This window comes from Hypanus sabinus, chromosome 6 (assembly GCF_030144855.1).
Source record: "Hypanus sabinus isolate sHypSab1 chromosome 6, sHypSab1.hap1, whole genome shotgun sequence".
Lineage (NCBI taxonomy): Eukaryota > Metazoa > Chordata > Chondrichthyes > Myliobatiformes > Dasyatidae > Hypanus > Hypanus sabinus.
In genome coordinates, this window is record NC_082711.1 from 55,952,970 (window position 1) to 55,968,949 (window position 15,980).

The window sequence follows — 15,980 nt, forward strand, 5'->3', positions numbered from 1 at the left end:
TAAAACTGCAGATAAAAGGAGTGCTGTTATAATCTGGTAGACTGACCTCTACCTTGCTGAGGCCCAGCAACAACTGTCAGACACTTCCTCTTACTTACCCCTCAAACAGGATCCCACTAAGGAGAACCAGGCTATTACCTCTCACACCACCACTGACCTTATTAACTCTGGGGATCTCCTGTCCATAGCCACCAATCTCATAGTTCCCTCACCCCACACCTCCCATTACTACCTCCTACCCAAGATCCACAAACCAGCTTGTCCAGGTAGACCCATTGGTTCTGCTTGTTCCTGCCCCCTGAACTCATACCTGCATATCTCAACTCTATTTCATTTCTCCTGGTTCAGCCCCTTCCACCCTACATCTGTGACACCACACACTCTTGATCTTTTCAATGGTTTTGTGTTCCCTGGCCCTGAGCATCTTATTTTCACTCTGGATGTCCAGTCCCTATACACTTCCTTCACCCACCAGAAAGGCCTCAAAGCCCTCTATTTCTTTCTGGACACCAGATCCACATAGTTCACCTCCACCATCATTCTCCTCTGTCTGGTGGAACTTGTCCTCACTCTCAATTGTTTCTCCTTTGATTCCTCCCACTCCCTTCAAACAAAAGGTATAGCCTTGGGGACTCATATGGGTCCCAGCTATGCTTGCCTTTTTCTCAGCCACGTGGAACAGTCTATGATCCAAGACTACATTGGTGTCACCCTCCAATTTTTGCTATGCTACATCAATGAATACATATCGTTTGAATATTATCCAAAGCCCATCCGTCATCAACTGTTTGATAAAGTTTTCCAATCTATCAATTATTTTCATCTATCTATCTTCAATCTCTCACTGCTGCAGTCAGAGGTTCTCACGGAGATCAAAGCCACCAGGACATCTCCAGACTGAGAGCTAATCTTCTTTCACCCAAAGAAACTATCTATATTGGATGCTGGAATGTTTGAACTTTATATCAAACTGGAAAGCTTGCACAGACTATCAAAGAGATCCATAACTACTGACTGCAGCTGCTTGGAATACAAGGAACACATTGGATAGAGTCTGGAAAGTGACCCCTAGAATCTAGCAATACAATCATATGGTCAGGCCGCAAGGACAGCATCCATTTAAAAGGTTTGGCACTCATCATGGACAAGAAAGCCTCGAGGGCCTTATTAGAATGGAACCCCGTCTATGAAAGACTCCTGTATGTTTGTTTAAACTCTAAATTTGCTAAACTGTCCATAATTGTGGTATATGCACCTACTGAGGATGCGGAAGAAGGAACTAAAGATGGGTTTTATAACAGCCTTCAAGCTGCCATGGAAAAGATCCCTAAACACAATGTTGTTATTATAATGGGGGACCTTAATGCAAGAGCTGGGAGTGAAAACACCAATCGCAAAAGTACTATTGGAAGGCATGGTGTTGGTTTCATGAATGTCAATGGTGAACGACTTTGTGATTTATGTGAAATGAACTGTCTTACAGTAGGAGGCACCATTTTCCATCATAGAGATATCCATTAACTCACATGGAAATCCACAGATGGGAAAACAGAGAGTCAGATTGACCATATCATTATCAACAACAAATGGAAGAGATCACTGAATGATGCTTGGGTAAAAAGGCTAGCGGATGTTGTCAGTGATCACCATCTCCTTGTAGCAAAAGTGAAACTAAAATTGAGGAAAATGAGAATGGGCTTAGGCAAAGGCCAATTCTTCAATTCCAGCAACTCAAAACTTCAAGATACAGGGAAAATTTACACTCAACCTTTCAAATAGATTTAGCATACTTGGCAAAGATACTGACATGACAATTCACGACTTTAATAGTGTGATGAAGGAGACTAGTAAAGAGATCCTGGGATACCAAAAGAAATGGAAAGAATAATGGATTAGTGAGACAATGGATGAAAATAATGAAAAGGAAAGAAACCAAGAAAAAAATGCTGAATACAACTTCCCGTCACCTAAAGAAGAGACCTGCTGCTGAATATGCCGAGAATGACAAGGATGTTAAACAAAGCTGCAGAAAGGACAAGCGACAGTATTTTGAGACACCTGCCTCAAAAGCTGAAGAAGCTGCAAAAAATATGGATATGTGAACATTATAAAAAATAACCAAATGCATGAAGGAGAACTATGGAAACTAGCATGATATTGCTATAAAAGCAAAGGATGGCAATCGTATCAAAAATGAGAATTCTCTCCCCATCTAAATAATAGTCTACCCATTTATTTCTTCCACCAAAGTGCATGACCATACATTTTCCAACATTGTATTTCATTTACCACTTCTTTGACCATTCCCCTAAACTATCTAAGTCTCTCTGCGGACTCTCTGTTTCCTCAACACTACCTACTCCTCCACCTATCTTTGTCTCATCAGCAAATTTAGCCACAAATCCGTTAATCCCATAGTCCAAGTCATTGACGTACATCATAAAAAGCAGTGGTCCCAACACCAGCCCCTATGGAACTCCAGTGATATCATGCAGCCAGCCAGAATAGGATCCCTTTATTCCCACTCTCTATTTTCTGCCGATCAGCCAATGATCCACCTATGCTAGTAACTTCCCTGAAATTCCATGGGCTCTTATCTTGCTAAGCAGCCTCATGTGTGGCAGCTTGTCAAATGCTTTTTGAAAATCCAAGTACACCACATCCACTGCATCTCCTTTGTATACCCTGCTTGTATTTCCCTCAAACAAATACAGTAGGATTTTCCTTTCAGGAAACCATGCTGGCTTTGGCCTATCTTGTCATGTGCCTCCAGGTACACCGTAATCTCATCCCTAACAATTGACTCCATCAACTTCCCAACCACTGTTGTCAAGCTAACTGGTCTATAGTTTCCTTTCTGCTGCCTCCCACCCTTCTTAAATAGCGGAGTAACATTTGCAATTTTCCAGACATCCGGTGCAATGCCAGAATCTACCGATTCTTGAAAGATCATTGCTAATGCCTCCATATTCTCTCCAGCTACTTCCTTCAGAACCTGAGGGTGCATTCCATCAGGTCCAGAAGATTTATCCACCCTCAGACCATTAAGCTTCCTGCACACCCTCTCAGTCATAATTTTCACTGCACAATCTTCACTTCCCTGACACTCTTGAATGTACTGTATACTGTAAACAGTTTCCACTGTGAAGACAGGTGCAAAATGCACATTTAGTTTCTCTGCCATCTCTGCATCTCTCATTAGAATATTTCCAGCGTCATTTTCTATTGGTCCTATATCTACCCTCAGCTCTCTTTTACCCTTATGTACTTAAAAAAGCTTTAAGTATCTTCTTTGATATAAGTCACCAGCTTCCTTACATACTTAATCTTTTCTTTCCTAATGACCTAACTAGTAACCTTCCACAAGCTTTTTAAAGCTTCCCAATCCTCTATCTTCCCACTAGCTTTGGCTTTCTTGTATGCCTTCTCTTTTGCTTTTACTTTGGCTCTGACTTCATTTGTCAGCCATGGTGGTGTCCTTCTTCCATTTGAAAATTTCTTCTTATATGGAATAAATCTGTCTTGCACTTCCCTCATTTTTCGAAAAAGCTCCAGCCATTGCTGCTTTGCTGTACTTCCTGCTGTGTCCCTTTACTTTCCAGTCTAATTTGGCCAGTTTCCCTCTTATCCCATTGTAATTTCCTTTATTCCTGTGAGGCCACTGGAGCAGGGATCCAATTGCAGACCCAGTACTGTGCACACAGTGATATTAATTGAGTAACAAATCCCGAGATGCAAACAAAGTCAGCAACAAAGTTCAGACAGAGATCAAAACATCCAGAGAAATCCAAAAACCAGAATCAGGAAATAGGCAGAGTTGATATTCAGACGGACAGAAAACAGAAACAAATGCTGGAAAAGCTCAGGAAAATTCACTGGCACAATCTGGCAGCAAACATGTAAAAACACAGGACTAAAATACACTGAGCAATAAACAGAGAGGCAGATGATAGATGGAGCACAATGAGACAGAAGTGGCAGTAAAACAGGTAATAATGAGAAGCAGGTGAGAGGCGGAGTACTCAGTAATGCAGGGTCCGGAGTAGAGCAGGAGCAGGGACAGGATCTCATGGGGCATGAAAACAAACAAGAGCACATGGCAATACAAAACCACAGATTGATGGCTGGGGGAAAACACACAAAAAGACTGTTGAACTGGAGGTACTGACAATTCCACTGTAATACTTATACATTGGAATTTAGCTTCTCCTTCTCAATATTAAATCTGATTTTGATATCTTGTACCTTGTCCACTCAGCATTTCCTTAGTTCAGATATGGCATCCCTAGTTTTTCTTTCTATTGTCATTAGATTATTATTCCATAAAACATCAGGCACACCAAGATTGCTAATTATTTCTTTCTTATTACACACTACTGAAACTGGATAGCATGTTTTCTAGTTTGTTCCCTCATGTAACACTTAAGGAATTCCTTCTTAACAGATTTATTGCTGATTTGGCTTGACAGGTACATACGTAAACTAAGGTAACCCATATTTCCAGTAATATTCTGCATGTACGTACTTCTAATTTTCTGTTTAATTCCATTCCCTGAAAATTTGGCTCACAATCTCTGTACAAGATATTAAGAGGAATAGATCAAGTGGATAGCCAGCACCTCTTCCCCAGGACACCACCGCTCAGTACAAGAGGACATGGCTTTAAGGTAAGAGGGGAAAAGTTCAAGGGGGATATTAGAGAAAGGTTTTTTACTCAGAGTAGTTGGTGCATGGAATGCACTGCCTGAGTCAGTGGTGGAGGCAGATGCACTAGTGAAGTTTAAGAGACCACTAGACAGGTATATGGAGGAATTTAAGGTGGGGGTTATATGGGAGACAGGGTTTGCGGGTCAGTACAACATTGCGGCTGAAGGGCCTGTAATGTGCTGTACTATTCTATGTTCTATGTTATGTTCTAATCTACCTTATTATGATCTGCACTGCACTTTCTCTATGGTCAATTATTCTGCATTTGGTATTGTTTTAGCTTGTACTTCCTCAGTACCCTCTTGTAATTAAATAATCTTTCTGGATGGTATGCAAGACAAGTTCTTAATTTTACCTGTGACAATACTAAATCAATTTACAAACTCAACATAACACGAATCCCATCCCACCCCGTGGACTTTCTTTGCCCCAGCAACAACCCTGATCAGATCCTACTCTCTGCTTCCTCACGTTCATGCCTTTGTTTGTAGCTTGCATCTGAATGGAAATTCTTTTCCTTACAAGACTTCTGAGCAGCTTCAATATTGAAGGAGAATCACCAGAATCATTTGGCAACAACTACAGGTTTTCCTGATCACTTTGCAAAATTATATTGGGAAATCAATAGTCTGTATGAATGCCAGGGCTTAATGTAGATAGTATTATTTATTTTACAGTTTTTAATGTCTTAATTTAAGAAGAAAGCCACTTATGGACCATCTGTCTGCATATGGAAAAGCATTTGTTCTATCACCTGTATTTTTTCATCTCTTCTGTACATCACTTTACTTTAAAGGTTTATACACTTTGCAAGATTTTGGAACAAGGCTACAGGGAATGTTTCTAAATCCTTCATATATTAACTGCATCACTAAATTCTGGAAAGGTGAAGATGTGAATGAGATTTGCCTTTCTAGTAGTTTCATAATATTAAGTGCTGTACTGGAGATTTTGAATTTGAAGAAATTAATAAACTTGAAACAACAAATTTTATGAATTAATGAAGGAAATCAAAAAAAAAGAATTGTGAATTGTGTATGTTGGAAATCTGCAATAAAATCCTCAATATTAGAGATACACAAGAATCCAATAGTATGTCTAGAGAAAGTATCAAAGATTTCAGATTTGAAAAACCAATGCATGTTTCATTTTCTCTCTCTAAAGGTGATCTATGTCCAACATGTTCTGATTTAATTCACTGTTTTATGATTCAGCTCTAAAATACAAAAAGTGTTTATTTTTTTGTGGAACATGTTTTAATTAATCATTGTACTTCCTATGCAGTGATCCATGGCATTAGCAATCAGAGTAATCAGAGTTACATCTTAGGATACATATCTTGTTAGCAGCTCTGAATGTTGGTTCCATCTGGATTCAAGTCTGATTCTCTACTTTTGTTTATAAAGGAAAAAAAAATAATATTTTAGTCGTGATAAGAGTAGTCATTAGTAATAGAGCCATTGAGACTTGAACCTGATTCTGGTTCTGATTTGCATTTGTTTCTGAAGTGAAGGCACTAGCAGTTTTTTCTAGATTTGCTCATTTCCAAATACAATTTGCAAGTTCTACATGGAGCAAGTTCTCTTTGCATGCATTTATGGGAGGGGTGCCCTAATGTGAAGCAATAACTAGGTCAGGTTTTAATAGAACAAAGAACAGTACAGCACTGGACAGACCCTTCGGCCCATGATATTATGCCAATGTAATGCCAATTTACACTAAATATTCTGTTCTTATATATCATTCAGATGCCTTCATTCTCTCTTTATTCTTGTGGTCTATCTATAAGTCTCTAACTCCACCAAACTGACTTTTTCCACTATTAGCCCTTGTAACCCATTCCAGGCACCTACCATTCTGTGTAAAAAAAAACTTACTCCTCATATCATCTTTAAATTTCCCCTCTCTAACCTAAAAGGCTGTCCTCTAGTGTGTGACATTTCTTGGGTAGCAGAGTAGCATAGTGTTTAGCATAATGCTATAACTGTGTCAGCGACTCTGGTTCAGTTCCACTGCTGTCTGTAAGGAGCTTGTACGTTCTCCCCATTATCATATGGGTTTCCTCCCACACTCCAAAGACATTTGGGTTTGAAGGTTTATTTGACCATTGTGTGGGGTCATTGAGCTGGAAGGGTCTGTTAAACCAAGATGCATCCATGACATGTGATTTTTATTTCCAAAAGCTGTGAAAAGCTTTATCACAAGAAATAATTATTGCAGAAACCAGTGCTTCTTGCTCAGTTATTGCAGATGGTGGATTATTAGAAAAAGGGAAAATTGGCCTTGAGTCGTAGAGACATATCGCACAGAAACATGCCAATCAACCTACTTAGTCCACACCAACCATCAACCATTCAGTTTACACTTGCATTAATCCCATTTCTTACTCCACTCACATTTTCTTCAAGCTTCATCCCCTTACCTTCTCATCAAATGCCTGCACACCAACAACATTTTACAACCAACCAACCACACACCTTTGGGATGTGGGAGGACGAACCCAGAGAAAACCCACATGGCCACAGGGTGAACAATGCAAACTCCAGTTAGACAGCACCCAAGATCAGGAACAAACCTGGTTGCTGGCACTATGAGTCAGTCACTCACCTAACAGAACCACTGTGACAGAGTAAATAGTTTTTTATATAATGTTAGTATTTCACTCCCTCTATAATTAGTTATTATTACCAATAACATTTTGCAGTATGACATACACAATATGTTCACTGATGTAATTATACTTCAACTGTTCCATTGCAAAGGCACCAGTACATGATATAGACTCCTCTTTGGATGCTCAGTTATCAGTACTTGTAGTAACCAAATGGAACCTGTATTGTACCTCAGGGCTTTGCTAGTAGTCTTTGTGCAACATTCTATCAATGGGCCTTGAGTATATGACAAACAGCAGAAAGACAAGCAGATTTGGTTACTGCAAGAATGCCAAGTACACTAATTAAGCAGGCTGACAGAATCAACCCTGTTCTTGAACTGACGTGGGTAGATATCACTTAAGCATAGAAGAGATATGCTATCTGTTTTTTTCAAAGTTATCACACGTCTTTCCTTGCAGCAAATAAAATAAACATGCTTATGATTGATGCACTTTGAGTTACTTCTTGTTCATTTTCAGACATAGTGGAAATGTGCTCAATAGAACTTGAAGTTTCCACTGAGATCACACGTTTTGTTGTGGGAGTGAACCAAGGAGGATTTCTGGTGACTGCCCGCTCCTGGGGAAACTCCATCAGAGGAGTAATCACCAAAAAAGTAAGTTTGCTCCGTGCTCTATGTGGCCTTTCAAGGTGAGTAGCAGATACCAGGCTCTGTGCGGTCCTGTTGAGTGGACAGTTTCTCTTTCTGTGATCCCAAAGCTTTCAGCACAGCGACTCAAAACAAATGGGTATCAATGACTGTAATATTGTCAGGGATGCAGCAGATCTCACTGTAAGAATGTCATGGATACCTATGGCATCAAAGATGCACCAGATTTGACCAAGAAGAGTGTTGGGGACACCTGGCATCAGAGTCACACCAGATTTGACCAATTAGAGTGTTGGACACGTGTTTTTTATGATAAATCTCAGGAGCAGCAGATAGAATAGATCAGACCGACTCAGAGAATTGTTTCAGACTAAAGGGCTTTATTACATGATATCACAGAGAGACACTTGTACCTAAAAGTGGTGCTTGGGGACTCTGCTTAGCTCTCAGACATGCTTCATTGTATAGACACAGCATGCGTAATTAAAAGCATTTAACAATAACATTGCTTGACTGTGAACCTAGAACTAGCTTGTAACAAACAACGTGACTTTGAATTTAGGACTAAATTGCAACAAACAAGAACATTACTTAAATGTGGCGCCACAACATCCTTGTAGCAAGAACTTTAGCTAAACTTTAAGACCTGTAAGGACTTCAGCTAATTTTTTTATCAATCTTTTTACTGAGTTTCGAGTAGATAAACATAACAATGGTAATGATACAAAGAGATTGGGATTACATTAATAAAAGTTAATTTATACAGAAACAGACTCCAAGTAACATGTGTATTCTAAGCCTCCGAATCTCATAGTAACTAAATATGAAAAAGATTCCAAAAAAATTTTACAAGAGAAAAAAAGTCCGTCTAAACTAAAAAAAAAACAAAATAGAAACAAAACAAAACAAAAGCTGGGCTGCCACGTTTCATCGGTTAGAATCATTATTTGTTATTAACTCCGCTCCTCTATACATGAACAAAAAGTTATTGAGATGGATTCAGAAAAGGGCAATTTACATCATATGAAAATGTTGAATAAATGGCCTCCAAGTTTCTTCAAATTTAACTGAAGGGTTGCCGGTGCCGCTAATTTTTTTTTCCAAGTTTAAACAAGTTATAATTTGGGAAAACCATTGAAGTGTAGTGGAGGGATTAGAGTATTTCCATTTAAATAAAATGGATCTTCTGGCTTTTAACATAACAAATGCAATCAAATAGAAAGCTGAGGGGGTAATTGACTAGAGTCCATCACTGGCAATCCAAAAATTGCAGTAATAGGATGAGGTTGTAAATCAATATGCAAAACTGCTGAAATAATATCAAAAATATCTTTCCAATATTTTCCCAAAAGAGGTCAAGACCAGAACATATGTGTCAAGAAAGTTACCTCAGACTTACATCTGTCACAGACAGGATTTATAGGTCAATAAAAATGAGCTAACTTATCCTTGGACATATGGGCCCTATGAACCACCTTAAATTGTATTAAAGTGTCTCTAGCACAAATTGAAGATGTGTTAACTAGTTGGAGAATTTTCTCCCATTTCTCTATAGGTAAAGATATCTGAAATTCTCTTTCCCATTCATTCTTAATTTTATCAGATGTACCTAGACATATTTTCGTAATCAGATCATAAATAATTGCTATTAAACTCTTCTGATAGGAGTTTAAACTTTTTCTGTAATTTCAGTTTAATGTGATATTGGAAAAGTAGGTAAAATAATATTTTAAAAGTTCCTAATCTATAAATATCTGAAAAAATTTGATCTAGGCAAATTATGTTTATTAGACAACTGTACAAAAGACATGAGACAGTTATCTATGAATAAGACATGAAAACATGTTATTCCCTTCATTTTCCATAAAAGAAAAGCTTGATCAATTCTGGATGGTTGGAAGAAAAAATGAGATATAATAGGACTTGATAGAATAAATTTATTCAATCCAAAAAATTTATGAAATTGAAACCATATTCATATTGTATGTTTAGTTATTGCATTAGGCATTTGTTTATTCAGTTTAGTAAGTGCAAAGGGAAGCGAGGCCCCTAAAATAGAAGCCAATGAGAACCCCTGTACAGACTCGTGCTCGAGGTTCACCCATCGTGGACATTGAATTTCATCCAGATCTTGTGCCCAGAATGCCAAACTTAAGATTCTATTATTGGGCAATTAATATTCATGCATTATAGTAGAATCATCAGGAAATTCTGATTGGTATAAAGAGGTATAGAATTCTTGAATAGATTTATTAATTTCATCATGGCCAACCATCAAGATACCATCTGGTTTACGGACTTTAATTTGACCTTTAGCCAAAGCAATTTTCAATTGGTTGGCCAATAATTTACCCGATTTATCACTATGTATATTAACTTCAATCTTAGTTTAAAGTAATTGATTTTCAATCGGGGATGTTAATAACAAACTGTGTTGCATCTGAAGTTCACTCTCTTTTTATAAAGCTCCAGATTAGGAGCAGCAGAATATTTTTATCAATTTCTTTAATCTTATCAACCAATGTATGTATTTCATTATTAATTAATTTTTTTCAATCCAGTAGAATATGAAATAATTTGGCAATGGATGTATACTTTAAAAGTATCCTATAATATCCCACTGGAAATTTCTTCCATAAAGTTAGTTGAAAAAAAAAGTCAATCTGTTCTTCAATAAAGTTAACAAAGTTTAATACCCAAAGTAGAGTAGAAATGAACCGCCATTATCTAGCACTAAAAGTTACATCAGTCAATTTGATTGATAGTTTCAAGGGCACATGATAGGAAACAGCAATCGCATCGTACTCACAGGCAATAACAGACAGAACTAGTCGAGGGTCATTCTAGAGTAATTGTGATGTACGTGAGAAAAGAATGAGAAATCTTTATCTTTATAATATAAAAACCTCCAAATTTCTAATATTCTGGAGTCAACTAAAAAGGAATTAATAAGAATAGTGGATTTGTTTGGAGGTTCCTGATTGGATGCAGACCTGTCCATCGAGGGATTCAGGCACCGCTTAAAATCTCTGCCAATTATCAACATATATTCATTTAAATTAGGAAGACATGCAAATAGATGTTTAAAGAATTCTGGAGAGTCAGCATTTGGTGCATAGATATTAACCATAACAACTTTTTGTTTATAAAGTAAAGCAGTAGTTAATAGAAATCTACTATTCGGGTCTAAGGTTGTTTAATAGTGAACAAATGAAATCGAGGAGTCTATAAAAATAGATACACCCTTCATTTTAACCTGTGAATTAGAGTGAAATAGTTGTTCTTTCCAAAACCTAAAAACATGCTGATTATCCTCCTTCCTCACATGAGTTTCCTGGGCAAAGATAATCTAGGCATTCAATCTATGAAAATCTTAAAAAATCTTCTTCTCTTTAATCAGATGGTTCAAACCATTCATATTCCAAGAGACAAAGTTTGTAATATTATCCATTTTATTTGAATAAACCATATCGTTTGTAAAGGGTTAACCTTCCTGCATAGAAAACTCATGAATCAGGGAAAAAGGTTTAGAGGGGAACCGGAAGTTATAACAATTCAGACATATTTGTAGTTTCAGTTCAGCCCAGATGAAAAAGAACTAAAGTAAGGATAGCCCTAACCCCCACCAACAAAAGCCTGAAAACCTGCTAATAGACAACCAGAAAGCTAACTAGAAACTCCCTTACCCCAACTCTTTTGAAGGCAAATATCCAAAATTGAAAAAAATTGCAAAATACCACCCATCGTCAAAACATTGAAAGAGGAATGCCATATTTGCAAAACATTTTGAAAAACGAGATCATGAAAAGTGTAACAGAATACAATCTTATTAATATTTTAGGAAAAAGGAACAATCAATCACCAGATCAGATTCTTGGTTATTTTCAAAAATGAACAATTGAAAATAATGAAATAAGTTAATAAAGAAAAAAAGAACTTTAACATAGAAACATTACACACATCTATACTCCAAAACAAATTACAAGTATTATCAAACCAAGGGCAAAAAAATGTCAAACTTTAACAGTCCAAATCTATAAACTGGTTATTAATTTATAAACTAAATGAATACAGACATGAAAAAAATTAAGGAAAATGCAAACTTCCATCCATAGTCAAAACATTGTGAAAGGAATGCTATAAACAACACCAAACAAATGTGAAAAAAAATCAGCCGTTTGCAAAACATTTTGAAAGGCGAGTTCTTGAAAGATGAAAAAGAATACAATCTTATTAATATTTCAAAGAAAAAACAGTCAATCACCAAATCAAATTTGTAATTATTTTCAAAAATGAACAATTGAAAATACTAAAGTAATAAAGGGAAAAAATGAACTTTTTCATAGAAGCATATTAAACATCCATACTCTGAAACAAAATACGGGTGTTATCAAAGCAATGGTAAAAAGCTTCGAACTTCAAAAGTCTAGATCTATGAACTGATAATTAACATAAACTAAATAAATACAGACACGAAGAAACAGTAAATTTATTAGACAACTGGGATTGAATGTTGATCCTCAAGGAATTGTTGAGCTTCTTCGATGGATTTAAACTTTTTATGTGATTTGTCAGGCAGGACAACCCTTAAACAAGCTGGAAATAGCAGAGCTGGTTGAAACTTTCTTAGATAAACTTCAGACATCACTGGTTTAAAAAGCAATCTTTCTTGCATTACCTCAGGACTGTAGTCTTCAACCAGACAAGACTTGAGGTCTCCGTGTGCAATAACCCCTTTCCGACAGGCAATTCAAATTAAATGGTTCTTGGTTTGCACATAGTGGAATCGGAGGCTTCAACTCTTTAGGAGGTTTGGCTCTTAAAGCTCAATGGGCACAATCAAGTATAGGGGTAGTAGAGAGAGAGAGCTTCAGAGCTGAGCGTGTCCATTAAAAATTGAGAAAAGTATTTAGTAACGCAACATCTTCACGGAGTCCTATTTTTCACAGGTTCCGTCTACGACTGCGACTTTCCAGGTCAATAATCATGAGTTTATACTGTTCCAGTGTTTGAGTAGTCAAAGTTAATTGCTTTTGCAGCATGTCTAATCTGAGATCTCTCTGCCTTCCAGCTTCATCGGATTCAGACATTTGCCACTATTGTTTTTCACTCTCCTGCTTAAGAGCTCCCAGTCTACTTTCAATCTTTTTTAACAATACTTCCAAAGTAGAACAATTTTTATCGAATTTATCATCCAAGAGTTTCAACATAGCTTCCAAAATGAGCGGAAACTGTTTAAGTTGTTGAGAATCTCCATCTTTCCTTCCACTTCTGTTACCAGCTTCCTTGCCTTCGACTGATGCTTTTTGTCCTCTGGTATTCATTTTTGAGCAATTAAAAATCAAAGTTCAGGCATATAAAAGTGTTATAAACACTTTAATATAGATAGTGAAATGGTGGTGAAAAAATTGAAAAAATGAACGGAGCATAGCCAAAATACAACTTACTCCATCCAGTGCCCCAAGAGAATTCACAAGTGATCAGGTCAATCCCTACATATCCAAAGTCTTAAATTCTTCCATAATTCTCTCCTTGTTGATTCTTTCAGATCAAGACTTCTCATGGGGTATTACCTCCTCTTCCTCATAGGGGGGTTCATATCCTTCTGGAAAGGGTCTTTCTTTGCCAGGATGTACCTCTTCTCCCCACCAGTTTCACACACTGCACATTTCTCTCATCATCTGAGGTATCATAGGGACATTTTCAGGTCCGAGTAAGGCTTTTTACATTAACTGGTAATAACACAATCGTAATGCTCCACATAAACAGTACCCAAAAGCACATATCACTACCACTATAATTATCCCATGGGTAATACGGCTTCCCCAGCCAGAAAACCATACCTCTATTACTTCCAATTACTTCATTCCTGAAGCAAAATTTTTTAACTGTTTCCCTATCTTCCTAATCTCCTCAACCTTTCCCCTTATGTGATGTGTGATTGCACATAGAGTAATGCTACTGTCCCCTCTAACTTTGACACTGTATGGGTGCAGACACAGCAAATGCATAGTTGTATGACACAATGATCTACCACCGCTAAGCAGACCAGGGCAATGAGGCCATAAAAGAGGGGTCATAGCCAGGAAAATATACCTTCTCCTAACACTGATTTAACCCACTTAAAGAAATCCCAGCATTCTGTGTGGGCTTGAGAGTTCAGTTTATGCATGCCATCTCACAACTGGGTCATATGTTCTAACATATGGGTCATATTCTCTGAAGTATCGGGTATGTAGGTGCAAAATTCTTCAACTACTAATGCATAGACCCCTACTTCCCAGTCTAATAATTCTTCTCCACTTTCCTGTTCTTTTTATTTGCCCTCTGACACTGTTAGGTAATCAGTGTCCCACCATCAATATGATTATTACCACTACTTCTTTCATGTTAGTCCTCTATTGAGTATATATTTTATTAATGATCAGTCAGTATATATATATAGCATGAGATGCAGGTTCGAATAGACTTCTTTTCCAGTCTCCCAATATCACTGAGTTCTTGATTCTCAGAGCTGTTCCTCACCCTCGGGGAAGGTATCACTTGTTCAGTGTTTTATTTTGTGTTCGTCGTGGTGCAACTTGCACCTACTGGCATGTATTCAATCAGATTTCTCCTTCACCTTAATGGCTGCATGGGTCATCAGCAGCAATAGGTAGGGGCCTTTCCACCTGGGAGAGAAAAAATCTTTATTCATTGATTTCACATATACTCTATCTCCCGGCTTAAAGGATGCACTTTACCTTCTGGACCCTCTCAAACAATTTCCCTGCCTCCTGACACAACGCTCCAGCATATTTCAGTATCTTCTCATCATTCTGTATTAGCGCTACCTTTAGTGGGGTCAAAGGAGCTTACTTCCTATTGTCGTAAGCCACCCCATCAAAATTTCATGAGGGGTAAGTCCTATATTTCTATTCTCCTGATTTTGCAGAGAGTACATTAGTAAGGGCATTGCCCCTGGCTGTCCAAGACTGTTTTGCTGGCAAACCTTTGTCAAAGCTGCTTTTATTTCCCCATTTGCTCTTTCCACCATACCTGAGTAATGAGGCTGGTAGGACATATGCAATTTCTACTGGAACCCCAAGGCTTCCATCATTCCTTGTACTAATTTATTTGAAAAATGGCTTCCCCTATCACTATTTATCCCTAGGGGAATTCCAAACCTAGGTATCATTTCTTTCATTAATTATGTTCAGCTCAGTTAGTTGGATCAGCCTCCGCCCATCCGGAAAACATATATATATATATAGAGTGAGAGAGAGAGAGAGAGAGAGAGAGAACACAAACTGGACAGGCAAGCTGAAACTTCAGCTTGTTGCTACTACAGTTTGAAACTCTTGATCCCCAAAAGATCACACATCAGATGTGTGACTGTCGCTTTGTATAATCCATAGGAGTGGATTTTGAGGATATCCTGTGGGACCACTTGTATTAACCCTTGCCTGGGTATGTTGTCTTGTAACCACTCGAAGACAGGTCACTTCTGGTGATGATTCCTATGTAGACGGTTTCTACGGACTGGATCTTCTGCGACTATTACCAGTGTAATACTTTGTACTTAACTTTTCTCTACATTACAGTGTGGATTATAAATATCTCTCTCCCATCATTTATTATGTGGATGACTGAACTTTCCTACTTTACCATCTCAAGACTCTAAGCCTTGTTCCCAAGCTCGATGGTTTGTGAGCCATATTTATACACATATATACACATAACACTGTTAACTTTTGTTTATCTTGGTTTAGGATACTATATACTGAGCAGATACTAACAAAGATAGTGGTGTTAACATTAAAACCTGACCCAGTGTGAAAATGCTTGCTGCTGGTTCATTTCTAAAACATTAGAGTTTGTAACAAAATTGGGGGCTCATCCGGGATATAAACAACATGGGTGCTTATTGATCGATTAATTATCGATATCATTGGTTACATTACCTTTGATTTAATTATGTGTAGAAATAAGCAGCAATGGATATTGATGCATTTCTGGATGCACAAACC

At 37.6% G+C, this 15,980-nt stretch overlaps 1 protein-coding gene across 4 annotated transcripts in view; it reads left to right on the plus strand.

Moving 5' to 3' along the window:
• LOC132395483 (uncharacterized) overlaps window positions 1-9,595 on the plus strand; it is a 221,060-nt gene extending 211,465 nt beyond the window's left edge. For all 4 annotated transcript variants that reach the window (XR_009512625.1, XR_009512628.1, XR_009512624.1 and 1 more), the window contains 2 exons: window positions 4,584-4,667; window positions 7,841-9,595. The gene's annotated coding sequence lies outside the window, so the exon portion shown is untranslated. The remainder of the gene's footprint in view (window positions 1-4,583; window positions 4,668-7,840) is intronic.
• The last annotated feature ends 6,385 nt before the right edge of the window (window positions 9,596-15,980 follow it).